The sequence below is a fragment of the Dromiciops gliroides genome, chromosome 3 (assembly GCF_019393635.1).
Source record: "Dromiciops gliroides isolate mDroGli1 chromosome 3, mDroGli1.pri, whole genome shotgun sequence".
NCBI lineage: Eukaryota > Metazoa > Chordata > Mammalia > Microbiotheria > Microbiotheriidae > Dromiciops > Dromiciops gliroides.
The window spans coordinates 78,506,496-78,521,395 of record NC_057863.1 but is presented as its reverse complement, the minus strand read 5'-3'; the positions used below and the strand labels follow the sequence as shown (position 1 = coordinate 78,521,395).

At 39.0% G+C, this 14,900-nt stretch overlaps 1 pseudogene; it reads left to right on the top strand.

Moving 5' to 3' along the window:
* The first annotated feature begins 2,856 nt into the window (after positions 1–2,856).
* Positions 2,857–3,375, top strand: LOC122747163 (annotated as a pseudogene).
* The last annotated feature ends 11,525 nt before the right edge of the window (positions 3,376–14,900 follow it).

The following is a 14,900-nucleotide window of genomic DNA, read 5'->3' as shown; positions in this document are numbered from 1 at the left end:
GAGGATTGTATACCCAAAGCCAGGCCTATAAATAAAATCAGTTGTTATCATACTTGGGTAACCTGCTCAGTAAAGCCAAGAAAGGAGGGAAACTACCCGGTTGATTGTGCAAGCATCACTTTCATCTAAGGCATAGGTGGGTAGTTTCCACTTCAGGCAAACGTATTTTGACAAATGAAAATGTTAAGTTTGATTCAATTGGACTTCATTAAAATCTATATACTGGACTTGGAAAAGGTGCTTATCATGCATTTCATCAGCTAATACATCTTCAAGGGGTGGATAAACAAAATGATTCCTTAAAAGAAGGGAGTAAGAGTGGAAAAACCTAAGCAAGTTTCCTTTCAAGATTCAAAGGTTTGAGTTAAATAAGACCAAAAAAAAGAGAAGTAGTTTATTGAAGAGGTCGAAGGCAATATATAGGAGTTAGGTTTTATGAATAACCATTAAAAGGAAGTGGGGAAGGGTTGGGGGGATCCCAGTCCCATCCTCTGTAACCTTTAAGGTACTCATTCAATGCATATGGCCCTGTCTTAGAGATGCTGGGAAAGGAAGCTCAGATTTGTTTTCCTATTGATATTCAACTGGAAGAGTAAGTCATACATAATTTAAAGAAAGAATAATAAAGTCATTCAGGAGGGCTACATCAAACTCATGGAGACATACATTATTCTTCCAGAACTTTGTTGATTTTGAAGGCTGGAAGAGACCCCCAGAGGTCATCCAGTTCATCACACCATACTTAAAACTCTCGAGAAAGAGAGCTGTCTTTCCTCTCATTAAAGCTTTGCAGGCAGTTATACTTACTGTACACGTTAGCCTGGAGACCTTCTCATTTTATTCCTGCAAACAATTTGCTGGTCTGAGGATTAGGAATCGGGGCTGACTGCAACCAGTGGTTTGGAGGGAAGGGGTAATGATGGAGGCAAAGGAATGTTATAGAGCTCCTCTGTGACACTGGGACATGTTAAAATGGCAGAAGGCTCTTTCCAGTTGCATAAGCCCTGTCATAATGGGTGACCAGTGATGTTTTTTAGTATGCATTGATTGATCCCCCTCTAAACTTTCACCTGAAATGTCATTTTGCCTGGATGAACCATTGTAACACCTCTATTGGCAGATATTATATTAATACCTTCTTAGCCATGTATCTATGTAAACTTCCCAATTCTAAACCTCACAAATCCCAGACACTCCATGCTTCCTTTGACTTCTACTCTATCATTCTTCCCTAATCTCCCTTTCTTCTCATCACAATTTTGACTCTTTACCTAATCAATTCATCTGTACCTTTGTCTTCTGCCCTCAAGTTCTTTATCCTCTTCTCCTGTCTCTGCTTATACCTTTCCAAAACCCAATCCTGGGTTACCCTGACCATCTACTTCCTCTGCTCCTATTCATATGCTACTGAACATGACTTGAAGAAGTCAAATTAAGGCAACAACTAGATAGATTATAATATCCCACACACATATTCCAGCCCAAGGAGATATGTATGTGATTAAAGGAACACTTGTTGAGGAAGCTCCTTCTACCTGTGGAGGTCAGCACCTGCTTTGCATCTATTATTATTGTAGCAGCTTTTTTTTTTTGTATTGGCAAAGAACTGCAAATTAAGGGGATGCCCATCAATTGTGGAATGGCTGAATAAGTTGTGGTATGTGAATGAAATGGAATACTATTGTGCAATGAGAAATGATGAGTAGGTGGTTTTCAGAAAAACCTGGAAAGACTTGTATAAACTGATGCAAAGTGAAATGAGCATAACCAGGAGCACATTGTAAACATCAACAGCAACACTGTGTAATGACTGACTATGAATGACTTAGCTCTTCTCAGCAATACCATGATCAAAGACAATTACAAAGTACTTGTGATGAAAAATGCTATCTACATCCAGAGAAAAAACTGATAGAATCTGAATGCAGATTGAAGTGTACTGTTTTCCCTGTATTTTTTTCCCTTTTGGTCTGTTTCTTCTTTCACAACTATGACTAATATACAAATATGTTTTATATGATTACACATATGTAACCTACATCAAATTGCTTACTGTTTTAGGAAGAGAGGAGGGAGGGCAAGGGGAGAGAAAAATTTGGAATTCAAAATTTTGTAAAAATGAATGAGGGGGGGGGGGCAGCTAGATGGCACAGTGGATAGAGCACCGGCCCTGGAGTCAGGAGTACCTGAGTTCAAATCTGGCCTCAGACACTTAACACTTACTAGCTGTGTGACCCTAGGCAAGTCACTTAACCCCAATTGCCTCACTAAAAAAAAAAAATGAATGAGGGGCAACTATGTGGCACAGTGGATAGAGCACCGGCCCTAGATTCAGGAGGACCTGAGTTCAAACCCGGCATCAGATATTTAACAATTACTAGCTGTGTGACCCTGGACAAGTCACTTAACCTCAATTGCCTCACCAAAAAACAAACAACAAAAAATGAATGATAAAATTGTCTTTACATGTAATTAGAAAAAAATAAGATATTATAAAAAGAATAGTGTTAGTCATGTATAACCTATATCAGATTGCTTACTGTCTCAAGGAGGGGGAAGGGGAAAAGGGAAGGATAGAATTGGGAACTCAAAATTTAAAAAAATCATTAAATACTTTTTTACATGTAATTGGGGAAATACAATATTGAGATTTTAAAAAAGAATTATGTATTAGTGACATTATTCTTATCATTGCTCTCTCTTTTCACTTCTTATGGGGTCCAATTAGAAAAGACTGAAGATGCTTTGCAGATGCTGCCACCAGGAATCCTCATCTTGGATGCTGGTCCACCTGCTGGACACTGATCCCCACCGCCTCTGCCTCCACCATTGCTGCTAGCCCAGGCATCTGTGGCCATGGCCAATCCCAGCATGTACTTCAACATTGCTGTTGATAACAAGCCCCTGGGTCGGGTTATTTTAGAGCTTTTTGCAGATAAGTTTCTAAAGACAACAGAAAACTTCCGTGCTCTGAGCACTGGAGAGAAGGGATTTGGTTACAAGGGATCCTGCTTTCACAGAATCATTCCTGGGTTCATGTGCCAGGGTGGTGACTTTACACTCCATAATGGCACTGGCGGCAAGTCCATCTCTGGGGAGAAATTTGCTGAAGAGAACTTCACCCTGAAGCACACTGGTCCTGGCATCTTGTCCATGGCTAATGCTGGACCCAACACAAATGGCTCCGCTTTTCATCTGTACCGCTAAGACTGACTGGATGGCAGGCATGTTGTCTTTGGCCAAGTGAAAGAAGGCGTGAATATTGTGGAAGCCATAGAGTGTTTCGGTTCCTGGGATGGCAAGACTAGCAAGAAGATCACCACTGCTGACTGTGGACAACTCTCATCAGTTTTTTTGTTTTGTTTTATATCTTAGCCATCAAACCATTCCCCTGTAGCTGGAGCGAGCACCCCTGAACCACATCTACTCTTATGCCTTATAATCCTTGTGCTCCCACTTGCTGCAATTCTCTTTGGATTTCATTTCCTTTTTCCTTCCACAAGTTGGCCAAAGAGAGTTAAGTTTATGATTATGAAATAAAAACTAAACTACAAATAAAAAAAGAAAAGCCTGAAGAGAAGTCACTATCCTGCTCTTCTGTAATATTTGTCATTGCACAAAAGTGAATACAAGGACTGATCTTTGTATTTGTGTAATAGTAATGGAAGGGGAGCTAATCTTCTGTAGGATGATGGGGAGGTACCCAGTATGGAGGCATGATGAAGACCTGTAACCTGAGTGGAAAAGACTCTGGGCATCCTCCTTAATTGGAGGATCTGGGAAGAGTTTCCCAATGTCCACTTTTCAATCTTCCCAATCAGAAGGAGGGAGAGGTCTCAGAAATAGGGAGTATTGAGGAGGTGTGAGTTTCAGAGAGAATCTCAGAAGGAAGACAGCCAGATTAAGTGGGAACTGGTAAAGGCTTTTACCAAAAAGTAGGATTTTAACTTAGTCTTGAAAGAAGTTAGGAGATGGAAATGAGGAAAGATATAATTCCAAAAACAGGAGACAGCCAGCCAGTGAAAATACCCAGAGTTGGGAGATGGAGTATTTTGCTTAAGAAACAGCCAGAAAGCCAGTGTCACTGGATCATGCGGTTCATAGAAGGCTGTACAGTTTAAAAAAAGACTGGAAAGTTAAGAGTCAGTTTATGAAGGACTTTAAAAGCTAAAAAGCTAAACAGAGAATTTTCCATTTGGTCATGGAGGTAATAGGAAACCACTGGAGTTTATGGAGTAGGGGGTGAGGTATGATTTGGTCTGGCCCACACTTTAGAAAGATGACTATGTGGAAGATGGATTGGAGTGGAGAGGGACTTTCAGTAGGGAGACCAATCAGAATGCTACTGCAATGGTCTGAGTGTCAGGCATGATCCTGGATCACTATTGCAAGCCTCCCTATTTATGTAAACAAATTAGAATGACAGTTACTTGTTTGACACTTCTTAGTCAATATATACTTTTTAGTTGAGTTCATGTGGTCTCATCCATGATACATCTTTTAATTTTAACTGTCTCATGGGCTCCATCTGGAGGTAAAGCACTTTTGACAAATCCATTATAAATTCATTATTAATGATTGCTTTGCTTCTTCTTTTTATCATTTTATATATCATTATTGTTATATTTCCTAGGTGTGTTAAGACTAGAGACGACACTTTTACTTGTTGACTCCAATCTCTTAATGCTTGAAGACAGAATACAATCTATTATAGAAAAGAATCACTATTTCCAACCTTTCCAAATGATATTTGTGGATTACATTAATAATGCAATGCTGAAAGTTCTTAATAGAATATTAATTAATAGGTTAGTGACTCACATGGCAGCTTTTATTTTACTAAAATAAACAAATGTACTCCATGATTGCAAATTGCATTGTGATGAATGACTGTGTCACCATTACACAGTAATAACACATTTGCTCCCTGTTTAATCAAGTTGAAAAGGAGGTTGAATAAGGTACCATAATTTGACATCTACTATAGATGAAATTGAGAAAAGAGCTCCAGGTCAATGCCTTTCTTTCATGTATGACACTTTCCTTCATATCTACAATTTGTAGAGTCAAGGATCACAGGAGACTGAAGCTCTGGTAGGATCATGAGATGAGACACTCCTCATCAATTAAACAGCTCAACATTAAAATTTTCTTTTTTTTAAAGGAGTGAGGAAAAAATAATTGGGCCATGAATTTTCAGGCAATTATTTAACTTGACAGCTTTTTACTATTTTCCAATCATAACTATTTTCCTTTTCACTGTTTATAATGTATAGTCAATTTATGGATCAGTTGGGTCAAGAGATAGGATTTAAAAATACATTTCCCGGGGCAGCTAGGTGGCGCAGTGGATAAAGCACCCGCCCTGGATTCAGGAGTACCTGAGTTCAAATCCGGCCTCAGACACTTGACACTTACTAGCTGTGTGACCCTGGGCAAGTCACTTAACCCCAATTGCCTCACTAAAAAAAAAAAAAAATACATTTCCCAAGGTTGTAAAAAATTTAATGAGGCCAGGTATGGTGACCTGAACCTGTAAGTCCTGCTACCTGGGGAGGGGAGGGCTGATGGATTGCTTACTTTGGGAGGTCTGAGCTGCTGTGGGCTACAACTGATAGTGCATTAGTCTCCCACTGATATGGTAGGCCTCCCAGAGTGCAGGGCAATCAGACTGTCTAAGGAAGGGCCACTATTCTAATTAAGGCCCTCTTTACGTCTCATTTGTACTTTTATAATATCCTCTCCTAAGTGATCGCTTGGATTTCAATTTTTCTGTGAAGTTGGCAAAATAATCTTTCTGTTAATAGCAACCCACATGTATTATTGCTTGATATTGCTTTAAGGTTTGCAAAGAACTTTTCTCACAGCATAACGCACAAGTATTATGATCTTTCAGTTTTATAGGAAGGAAATAAGCATTAATTAAGCAGTTACTATGTGCCAAACACTGGGCTAAATGCTTGACAAATATTCTCTCATTTGATTTTTACCACAACCTTGGGAGTTGGTACAACTATTATCCTCATATTAGGGTTGAGAAAACTGAGACAAACAGAGATTAATGACTTGCCCAGAGTCCACAGCTAGTAAGCCTGAGGCCTCATTTGAACTCAAGTCTTCTTGACTCTAGTCCCAGGGCTTTATCCACTGTGCTGCTCAGCTTGCTCATCTCATAGATGAGCATGTTGAAATTAAGTGACCTGCTCATGGTCACACAGCTAGTAAGTGTCTAAGGCAGGCCTTCAGTCTAGATCCAGTACTTTATCCCCTAAACCATGCTTCTTGTTATTGTCCAGTCATTTTAGTCATGTCTGACTCTTCATGATCCCATTTGAGGCTTTCTTGGCAAAGGTACTGGAATGATTTGCTATTTCCTTTTCCAGCCCAAATACAGTTAAGTGACTTGCTCAGGGTCAAGTGGCTAATAAGTGTCTGAGTCAATATTTGAACTCAGGTCTTCCTGATTCTATCCAGTGAACCACCTAGCTGCCCGCATACCACCCTACCTGACTATATTATTCCTTACTTCAAACCTAGATTTAGTGCCATAAGAGAATATTTGTTCCAATCCCCTCATTATACAATGAGGAAATTGAGGCTCAGAGAGTTTAAATCATGAGCCTGAGGACACATGAGTAACAAAGGAGAGAATGGAAATTTGAACCCAGGTTTTCTATTTCAAAATCCATCATTCTTTCTGCTATTTCACCCCATCAGCTTACTGTCTAAACACAAAATCAAAATTCCTTAGTCTGTCACTAAAGACGTTCTACATTCTATCTCCCATACACCTTTTAAGTCTTATTTTTGAGTCAATCTTTTTCACAAAATCTATGTCCTAGCCAAAATAAACTATTATCTGTTCCCCAATTCCCTCTTTCCATCATCTGCTTCTGGGCATTCTTCTAGGTCATCCTCATGTATTGAATGTCTTCCCTCCACATCTATACTTGCTGAAATTTACATCTGACTTCAAGAACTCTCCATATCCTCCAGTTTTTTATAGCCATTTGTCTGGATCTTTCCTTTGCCTTTATCCCATTCTACTTTATATCATGTCTATTTGTATAAATATATTATCTACCCCCTCCCATAATCATCCATTAGACTGTAACTTTTTGGGGTCAGGGTCTGACACTTTTCATTTATGTATTCTTCGTACCTAGTGTTAGCAACCTTGGACATAGTAAGTACTTAGCCTTAAGGACCTATCATTTGGAGAATGTTCCCTGAATTAAATTCAAATCGTTTGCTAGAAGTGGCATTAGCACCCACCATTGGGTGATTTTCATGAGAGTCAGCATTAAACTTCTCGGTGAGCATGAAAGGCTGGAGATGCCCATTTAGTATATCCATGGAGTTTGTTCAGTAACCAATTAGTTGAATGTTGATGGATGGCAGGAAGTAGTCAGAACATATCTGCTTTCTCAAAAGAGTGGAGGGGAAAAGGTAGTGTGCTATGGTGGATAGTTTGCCCTGGAATCAAAGAAACCTGGATTCATGTCCCATCACTGACACCCACTTTCCACTTAACACTTTAGGGCCCTAGGTAACTCTCTCCTAAGAGTACAAATTGAAGAGAATTTGACCTGCATTGATAAAGGGAATTCCTCACCCATGAATTTCCATACCTTTGAAATGACAGCTCTAGTCACTATCCTATGAAGAAAGGTTGTGTTCTATTTTTTAAAAATGTACTATTTGGTATAAACCTTAGGAATCCTTCTGAGAGTGTGTATTTAAAAGAAAAATAGCTTTCTAATAAAGATTAACAAAGTACTTAAACTATTAATACTTTGGGTCAGTCTTCTCTCTTGTCCTTTATGTAAAAATCTGAGTGAAGGCTGATAATACAAAGATAAAAGCAATACAGTCTTTGCCTTCAAGGAGTTTACATTTTAATAAGGGGAAATACTTATAAGGAAGTGGTAACTAGGGAGATTGTTTCAGTTTGGCCAGTACTAGAGGTGCTAAGTGGAGTAATAAGGGATTAGAATGATAGGTCTATGCTTTCTGGTAAAATGGAGGTTCTGGGAACTGTTTTCCTTTGCTAACAATAAATCATTGTATAAATGTTAGCTATTATGGAAAATAAGGCTGTTTTTGCCTTTCTTTGACAGGCACATAGTAAGAACTTGAAACTTGATCCTGTTACCCTTTCCATGAGTAATGACAATATTGGCTGAATTGATTTGATTATTGTCCCCAAATTTGAGAGGGGTGTGTTTGTGTGGGTGGAGGTAAGGTGGTTTGTTGTTGACTAGATGGCTGGGTTGTTGAGTGAAGCATGACTCTTTCTGGCTCCACATATTGGGCTGAGTTAGGCTTTCCAATTGGGATCATACCAGTCCCAACAGCCACAGAGAGGAAATGCAAGAATTGAAAGGGCTAAATCCATTAGGTCACAGTTTCTGGCCCAAGGGTAATGAATATGTAATATACATGGATAAATACATATAAGGTAATTTGAGGGGTGAGTTAAAGGCAGACAAAGATGGGAAAGGGATAGGATAGGAAAAGAGAGAAAAAAGAAGGGAAAACAAGAGATAAGGAGAGGGGAAATGGAAAAGAGAGAGAAGAGAAAGTGCACTGGGGCATAGGAATACACTTCACAGAGAGGTAGCAACTGAGATGATACATTTTAGGCATGGGGGCAACCTGTTTGAATTCAAAGTTGTGGGAAATGAAATGTTACGTATAAAGAATAGTTGGTATTCTAGTTTGACTGGAATGGGCATTGAATAAAGTGAAGTAATATGAAATAAGACTGGAGAGGTAGTTTTAAATTATGCAATGAAGGGCTTAAGAGTTTGTATTTTGTACTGGAGCTGAGGTTCTTAGTCTGGGGTCTGTGGAGCTTGATTTTTACAGATCTCTTGGTAACTATATTTTAATCAAATTAGTTTAGTTTGCCAGTCTAGGTATTTTATTTTCATGACTTTAAGAGAATTATTCTGAGACAGTGTCCATGGGCTTCACAAGACTTCCAAAGAAATCCAGGACACAAAAAAAGTTTAAGGATGCCTGTCCTGGAAATAATAGGGAGATATTGAGGGTTCTTGAGCAGGTGGACTGACATCATCGTTTCTCTCATATTAATAATTAATTATTGATTTAGGACCAGGATTTTTTCAGAAACCTGTAAATAGTTCAGGACATTGAACTGAGGGATATTATTGATGGATGAAATTGCCTTTTGAGAGACCCCACCCATCTAGAGAACCTTACAAAGAATTTAATCTAAGGTGAATTCTGGCCCATCCTGTTCTACATAGGCTTGGGTGGGGGTAGATCCTTTGTCTGGATTGCCTGAAGCTGGGGGCAGTTTGGGAGGTAGAATGATCAGTCACTCCCCCAGCCCCTTATTAGAATAGGTCCACCTCTCATTACGATATTCGTTCTTTTCATTGATTGATAACCAATCAAAGTTGATCATCGCCCTCAAGAATACTCACTCTTCCAAGGTCATATGTGTAAAATGGGTTCCACTTTGAAAGTGTCACTGACCCCTTTTATTAATTATTCACTAGTAATAATTAATAAAATTATTAATTACAGAGAAACTATATCTCTCAAACTTGTTATATCACACAGAATTGTGAATAATTGTGAAGATTATTTTGGAAACTATATGAATAGAAATTGGATTAGAGAAATAAGATACTAGAAAGAGGGACAACTGAACTCAGAATTTATGATGTGGAAGAGGTCTTAGGCACTATTTAGGAAAATCTTGAAAAAAATGTTTCTAGCACACCCAACAAATGATTATCCAGTCTTTGCTTGAAGACCTCAACCAAGGTGAATGGGGGTACTACCTTTTAAGGCACCCCACTTCTTTTTTTTTTTTTAAAGTGAGGCAATTGGGGTTAAGTGACTTGCTCAGGGTCACACAGCTAGTAAGTGTTAAGTGTCTGAGGCCGGATTTGAACTCAGGTACTCCTGACTCCAGGGCCGGTGCTCTATCCACTGTGTCACCTAGCTGCCCCAGCACCCCACTTCTAAAGCATTCTGCTTTTGGATATCCCTAATTGTTAACAAGTTTCTCTTTATATAAAACCTAAATCTGCCTCTAGGCAGTTTCCATGGAATTCTGCTTTCTGTTGCCAAGAATAGGTTTAATCCAACTTCTATATTATACCTCTTCTAATACTTGAAGGCTGCTACTTGGTCCCCTTTTGGTTTTCTCTTCTTTCTATACTAAGTACCCTTGATTTCTTCAACTTATGTTCGTCTAGTGTGAATTGCCAAGATCCCAGAGTTGCAATTGAGATCATTAGAGATCAGTTAGTTTAACCTCTTCCTCATGTTAAGGAAAACGAGTCCCAGAAAAGTTTGGTGACTTGTCTGTGTTCCCACAGCTAGTAAGTGTCTGGGTGGAATTTGCCTGTCTTTTTGACTCCAAGCACAGCATTCTACCCCCTTCACCATGTTACTTTTCATTTTGGTCCCATACCAGATTATTCATGTCATTCCTAAGAATTCATCCAGAATGGAACATAATCCCTAAGTGTTTTGTTTTCCTTTCTTTTTGATCTCAGGATTATAGTGCATTTAATTATTGGTTGAGCAATAACTCACAGTGAAGCAAAACACCACCTGCTGAATAACTTCTTCTAGTACTTTGCTGATGCTGACAGTCTTCCCTTATGGCATGGCCCTGCCCACCTTTGTTTGCTTTGATGGAGACATCACAGGATGAAATTCCAAAATACATTATCTATCTTCTATTTCCATTCTGCATTTCTGTCGTGCCTTTTCTCCAAGGAGCTCAGGGTGAATCCATCAAAACCTGTCAAATCAACTTTCAAAAATTAGGGAGCAGGGGTGGACCTAAGAGGCTTTAAAAAGACAACACGAAAGGGAATGAATACAGGGGAGAGAAAGAAGTATAAATAAAAAAGAGGGGAGACTGAGACGGGAAAGAGGAAAAAGAAATGGTGAAGTCTATTCACATTCCTGCTTATATTTTAGCAATAAACCAATGTAGCACAAATGATATTTTTACTCTCATGTTATGCTGGATTTTTACTCATTTAGAAACCCCAGATAATAGTTAATGAAAGTTGAAACAAAAAAAATTAGTAACGGGCAAGAAAGTTCCAATCTAATACATTACTCAGTATCAACACAATGGCTTCCATTCTGTGCTTTGTAGTAACTCCAACCAAAAGTTATTAGGGCTATCAGGGACTTATCAGCTTGACAGAAAAAAGCTATTTTCTCCCTGTAGCTATCCCTTCCCCCATCCCTTTTAATAATTAAAAAAACCTTGTTCTATCAGTCTTTCCACATGGCCTTAGCATTCTTTGCATTACAAGAATATGCCAGCTTAGGGGATGGGGTTGGCTTTGATTTGAGAAGCTGATTGATGATGGCCGTCCTAAAGTAAGCAGAAGTTACCAATAAAATTGACTCTAATGGGTGCTTTGGGTGTTGTTATAACACAGCTGCAAACAATAAGCCAAAAGAGGAACAGCTGATGTTCAATCTTGAAAACAAGATAAGAAGTGGTGCTAGTGGCCATAGTTAGTAGGAAGAATTAGAAATTGACAAATATTTATAATGTTTGGCAATATTTCTGATGAATTAGGTTGGGTTGTAAGAGAAGAACATTAAGGATGCTAGAATTTGGAGGTTATTTAAAGGTAATCTAGTCCAATATGAAATAATTTGGTTAAAGTAAAATGACTAGTTATTGGCAGAGAAAGTACTGAAACCAGTTCTCCAGATCCCTCAGTCTAGTGTTTACTTTTTACTATGTTGCCTCCATTTCAAGAACTCACTATCTCTAAGGGCCAGATAGCTTTCACCTGTCCATGGTGGTGGAACGTATCCTCTCCCTAACCAACTGACACCTAAATGTGTGTCATCGCTTACTGGGACAACAAGACAAGGGAGAATGGGTGAGTCAATGCAACTTATTGCTATTTCTAACAAGCTACAAAAAGGATGAATGAATGGGGGGGAGGGGAAGCATCAAGTGTCAAACACAGAATTAAGTGTTTGGGATACTAAAATAACATATAATTGTAAGGCTTTTGGTTCAATATATGAACATGCCTTTGTCATCTAATTAGTGCAGCTATTCTGTTATGTATTTGAGGTCTTATTTTGAGAAGGTGAATGATTTTCTAGAAAATCTAATTTATCCAAACAACTCATTTGTGGAAAAAGTCAGATTGGGGGGCGGGGCTAGGGGTAAAAGGGGGACTATTAGACCTTTGATTTCATTAATATAGGAAACTGCCAATGCAGAAACTTCATCTACCAAGGCAGATAAAGACCTAAAAATTGGTGAATTTTATTTTTAGAGAGTTGTTTGGTTGCCCTGACAGACAGCTGGAGTGATTTTCTGAGGGATCCAGCTAGTATGTGTCAAAGGTGGAACTTGAACCCAGGTCTTATTAACCCTGAAGCTGAAATAAAGTGCTGAAATATCTCATGTAAACTTTAATACTTCAATGATATGTGATTCCAGTACTCCCTCTACCAATGCCAAATGCATGCATGGCAACAAAGTTGATGTGTTTCAGTGTTCCTTGAAGCACAGGTTGAGAAACACTGATATAGGCCAACCCCCTCATTTTATAGATAGGAAAACTGAAGTCCAGAGAGGTTGTTACCTACTTAGGGTTGCGGCAGTAAGCTGCAAGACTGGCTTTCAAATTTGCCTCTGTAGCCACTGACCTTTCTGGGACCTAAGCTGCCTCACCTGTTCTGTATTGCAGACAAGCAAGGTGTCTATATGCAAAGAGATCTAAAGAATCAAGATATGCATGAATACACCTAATAACCTCTCCACTCCTTGTCTCTCCTCTGCCCACAAAGCTTATTTTCTGAATGATCCCAATAATTGCTTCAGTTCTTCATTTTCTGGGTATTATCAGATTAGTCTGAGCTGCCTTTTTAGTGGTTGAGCACACTATACTCCCCATGAGCTATTCCAGTGCTTGAGCTCCTATCTTATTTCTTTCTAAAAATCGCCTGTTCTACAGTCAGTCAGAAATGCAGCACCTGTCCTTACCAGAGGCATTGCTCTGCCAGATTTCACCTGGCAAATCCAAGATCATGGTCCCTTGGGGCCAATCAAAGCAGGATAATCAGTCTACCCTGGTGGACTCAATTAAGATTAATTAGTTGTTTCTCTTATCTCCAAATTTTCCTAGCCAGGTGAATGTTTTTTTAATCAAATAACCTAGAATAATGATGGTTTTTCTATAGGTCCTCTTCCCATGTGAGATCTATTATTAATAAAACAACCAGGCATCTTAAAGGCCCTATGAGTCATCCTCCCCCATCCCAAAAATATCTTTTTGTGTGTGTGTGAGGCAATTGAGGTTAAGTGACTTGCCCAGGGTCACACAGCTAGTAAGTGTCAAGTGTCTGAGGCCAGATCTGAACTCAGGTCCTCCTGAATCCAGGGCTGGTGCTTTATCCACTGTGCCACCTAGCTGCCCCCCAAAGATATCTTAAAGCCCCAGAAGCCATAACTTTTTTTTAATGAGTAGTAATCTGATGTCTATTGTACCAAACATCCAGCTAATCTACTTACACTGGTGAGGGCAGGGTACACATGGGAAACTCTGTTTTTGAATATGGCCTAGGGATCACACCAAGGAAGCTGTTGATGGCTGTGGCCCTCAAAACACCCACTCACATGTTCCTCTTTTCTTGGTCTGCATATGTGGAATGACTTAGGGGAGCTGGAACTGGAGATGGTTTGGAAGAAATAGAAAAGTGCATAATTCTTCTGGATAGAGAAGGAGAGAAAAGCTGGGAATATTCTAACATGAACCCTAAATTATAAGGAAAAGGGTTCAGAGATGCTACATAAGATTGCATGTCCTGAAAAAAATATATAGGGAAGCCAATTTGGGAGGGCTAGGAAATTCTAAAAAATCAAATTCTGGAAGAAACAATTCTCATAAGGTGAAAAAGGAGGAATTTTCTAAAGAGAGTGAAATGGATACACAGGAAACCTACTAGTCAAATTAGATTATAAAGGAAAATGTACATACAATGGAAGCAAAAGCAGATTTTGGAGGGGGAGGAATATGAAAGAGTGCCATGTTATTATAACAATAGTTCAGGGGCACTAAAGTTCAGAATGAATTCAGGAGGGTGGAAAAATCTAAATGCAATAGTAAGATTTTTATAAAGATAACCTGTAATGCAGCAGAGAAATAGTTTCATGTGGGGCATATGTTCCTGAATGGACCAAATATATCAAAGCCTACAGTCCAGGGTTATGAATTTCTCCAAGAACGGAAAATTTTTTGTCCATTGTTTCCTCCCTCAAAGGAAAACTTCCCTTTCAAGTTCTCCCCAACAGCTAATGACTGCATTGGCAGAGGAGTGTGAAGGAGGTTAATATATGGATGGTGATGAATTTTATGACTTATGCATTTGCTTTAATATATGTTTATGATCATTGTTTGCCTTACTGTTAAGTAAATAGCTATTTTAACATTGAATGGGATCACTACTGTTAGTGGCTGGTTGAATGAAATAATTCATGGGAGCTCAAGAGCCAGAATCATGAATAAAGAAAATGTAATGGGGCAGGTAGGTGATGCAGTAAATGTAGCATCAGGCCTGAAATCAGGAAGACCTGAGTTAAAATCTTACCTCGGATTCATGATAGCTTATGTGACCCTAGAGAAGTCACTTAACTCTGCCTCAGTTTCCTCATCTGTAAAATGATCTGGAGAAGGAAATGACAAATGATTTCAGTATCTTTGCCAAGAAAACCTGAGATGGGGCCACAAAAAGTCAGACATGAATGAAACAACGTAACAACAACAATAAGTTAATATGTGGCCTGTAGGAATCTCTCTCTGTCTCTCTCTGTCTCTCTCTGGTCTCTCTCATATGCAGTGGCTTTTGTTTCTGAGTTT